Source organism: Rhinoderma darwinii, unplaced genomic scaffold, assembly GCF_050947455.1.
Source record: "Rhinoderma darwinii isolate aRhiDar2 unplaced genomic scaffold, aRhiDar2.hap1 Scaffold_4310, whole genome shotgun sequence".
Lineage (NCBI taxonomy): Eukaryota > Metazoa > Chordata > Amphibia > Anura > Rhinodermatidae > Rhinoderma > Rhinoderma darwinii.
The window spans coordinates 1-2,500 of NW_027463824.1; the positions used below are offsets into that span (position 1 = coordinate 1).

The window sequence follows — 2,500 nt, forward strand, 5'->3', positions numbered from 1 at the left end:
AAGAACCGATAAGTTTAAAAACTTAAGAAGTAGGACTCTTAAGAGGTGTACTAATTACTGGACGATGCTGTGTTGCTCAAGAACCGATAAGTTTAAAAACTTAAGTAGGACTCTTAAGAGGTGTACTAATTACTGGACGATGCTGTGTTGCTCGAGAAACATGGTTTTAAAAAACTTTAGAAGTAGATATCTGAGAAAAATACAAAAATGTCTTATGTAAAATACCCACAAAACTACCTTGGATGTGAGGACTTTAAAGAATTACTTGGGGTGCGGCAAAGCTTTCTCAAAAAGGTGCCGTCTGTTGGCTCGTTGGTCTAGGGGTATGATTCTCGCTTTTGGTGCGAGAGGTCCCGGGTTCAAATCCCGGACGAGCCCATGCTTTTGAAAGAGGTTTTCCTCAAGAACCGATAAGTTTAAAAACTTAAGAAGTAGGACTCTTAAGAGGTGTACTAATTACTGGACGATGCTGTGTTGCTCGAGAAACATGGTTTTAAAAAACTTTAGAAGTAGATATCTGAGAAAAATACAAAAATGTCTTATGTAAAATACCCACAAAACTACCTTGGATGTGAGGACTTTAAAGAATTACTTGGGGTGCGGCAAAGCTTTCTCAAAAAGGTGCCGTCTGTTGGCTCGTTGGTCTAGGGGTATGATTCTCGCTTTTGGTGCGAGAGGTCCCGGGTTCAAATCCCGGACGAGCCCATGCTTTTGAAAGAGGTTTTCCTCAAGAACCGATAAGTTTAAAAACTTAAGAAGTAGGACTCTTAAGAGGTGTACTAATTACTGGACGATGCTGTGTTGCTCGAGAAACATGGTTTTAAAAAACTTTAGAAGTAGATATCTGAGAAAAATACAAAAATGTCTTATGTAAAATACCCACAAAACTACCTTGGATGTGAGGACTTTAAAGAATTACTTGGGGTGCGGCAAAGCTTTCTCAAAAAGGTGCCGTCTGTTGGCTCGTTGGTCTAGGGGTATGATTCTCGCTTTGGGTGCGAGAGGTCCCGGGTTCAAATCCCGGACGAGCCCATGCTTTTGAAAGAGGTTTTCCTCAAGAACCGATAAGTTTAAAAACTTAAGAAGTAGGACTCTTAAGAGGTGTACTAATTACTGGACGATGCTGTGTTGCTCGAGAAACATGGTTTTAAAAAACTTTAGAAGTAGATATCTGAGAAAAATACAAAAATGTCTTATGTAAAATACCCACACAACTACCTTGGATGTGAGGACTTTAAAGAATTACTTGGGGTGCGGCAAAGCTTTCTCAAAAAGGTGCCGTCTGTTGGCTCGTTGGTCTAGGGGTATGATTCTCGCTTTGGGTGCGAGAGGTCCCGGGTTCAAATCCCGGACGAGCCCATGCTTTTGAAAGAGGTTTTCCTCAAGAACCGATAAGTTTAAAAACTTAAGTAGGACTCTTAAGAGGTGTACTAATTACTGGACGATGCTGTGTTGCTCAAGAACCGATAAGTTTAAAAACTTAAGTAGGACTCTTAAGAGGTGTACTAATTACTGGACGATGCTGTGTTGCTCGAGAAACATGGTTTTAAAAAACTTTAGAAGTAGATATCTGAGAAAAATACAAAAATGTCTTATGTAAAATACCCACAAAACTACCTTGGATGTGAGGACTTTAAAGAATTACTTGGGGTGCGGCAAAGCTTTCTCAAAAAGGTGCCGTCTGTTGGCTCGTTGGTCTAGGGGTATGATTCTCGCTTTGGGTGCGAGAGGTCCCGGGTTCAAATCCCGGACGAGCCCATGCTTTTGAAAGAGGTTTTCCTCAAGAACCGATAAGTTTAAAAACTTAAGAAGTAGGACTCTTAAGAGGTGTACTAATTACTGGACGATGCTGTGTTGCTCGAGAAACATGGTTTTAAAAAACTTTAGAAGTAGATATCTGAGAAAAATACAAAAATGTCTTATGTAAAATACCCACACAACTACCTTGGATGTGAGGACTTTAAAGAATTACTTGGGGTGCGGCAAAGCTTTCTCAAAAAGGTGCCGTCTGTTGGCTCGTTGGTCTAGGGGTATGATTCTCGCTTTGGGTGCGAGAGGTCCCGGGTTCAAATCCCGGACGAGCCCATGCTTTTGAAAGAGGTTTTCCTCAAGAACCGATAAGTTTAAAAACTTAAGTAGGACTCTTAAGAGGTGTACTAATTACTGGACGATGCTGTGTTGCTCAAGAACCGATAAGTTTAAAAACTTAAGTAGGACTCTTAAGAGGTGTACTAATTACTGGACGATGCTGTGTTGCTCGAGAAACATGGTTTTAAAAAACTTTAGAAGTAGATATCTGAGAAAAATACAAAAATGTCTTATGTAAAATACCCACAAAACTACCTTGGATGTGAGGACTTTAAAGAATTACTTGGGGTGCGGCAAAGCTTTCTCAAAAAGGTGCCGTCTGTTGGCTCGTTGGTCTAGGGGTATGATTCTCGCTTTGGGTGCGAGAGGTCCCGGGTTCAAATCCCGGACGAGCCCATGCTTTTGAAAGAGG

At 41.0% G+C, this 2,500-nt stretch overlaps 7 non-coding genes across 7 annotated transcripts; all 7 read left to right on the forward strand.

The window, feature by feature from the left end:
• Positions 1-306: 306 nt before the first annotated feature.
• TRNAQ-UUG (transfer RNA glutamine (anticodon UUG)) lies at positions 307-378 on the forward strand. Its single transcript has one exon. It is a non-coding gene; the product is annotated as a tRNA-Gln (tRNA).
• Positions 379-633: 255 nt separating this feature from the next.
• Positions 634-705, forward strand: TRNAQ-UUG (transfer RNA glutamine (anticodon UUG)). The gene has a single exon. It is a non-coding gene; the product is annotated as a tRNA-Gln (tRNA).
• A 255-nt stretch (positions 706-960) lies between these two features.
• On the forward strand, positions 961-1,032 carry TRNAP-UGG (transfer RNA proline (anticodon UGG)). The gene has a single exon. It is a non-coding gene; the product is annotated as a tRNA-Pro (tRNA).
• A 255-nt stretch (positions 1,033-1,287) lies between these two features.
• TRNAP-UGG (transfer RNA proline (anticodon UGG)) lies at positions 1,288-1,359 on the forward strand. The gene has a single exon. It is a non-coding gene; the product is annotated as a tRNA-Pro (tRNA).
• A 327-nt stretch (positions 1,360-1,686) lies between these two features.
• On the forward strand, positions 1,687-1,758 carry TRNAP-UGG (transfer RNA proline (anticodon UGG)). Its single transcript has one exon. It is a non-coding gene; the product is annotated as a tRNA-Pro (tRNA).
• A 255-nt stretch (positions 1,759-2,013) lies between these two features.
• TRNAP-UGG (transfer RNA proline (anticodon UGG)) lies at positions 2,014-2,085 on the forward strand. The gene has a single exon. It is a non-coding gene; the product is annotated as a tRNA-Pro (tRNA).
• Positions 2,086-2,412: 327 nt separating this feature from the next.
• On the forward strand, positions 2,413-2,484 carry TRNAP-UGG (transfer RNA proline (anticodon UGG)). Its single transcript has one exon. It is a non-coding gene; the product is annotated as a tRNA-Pro (tRNA).
• The last annotated feature ends 16 nt before the right edge of the window (positions 2,485-2,500 follow it).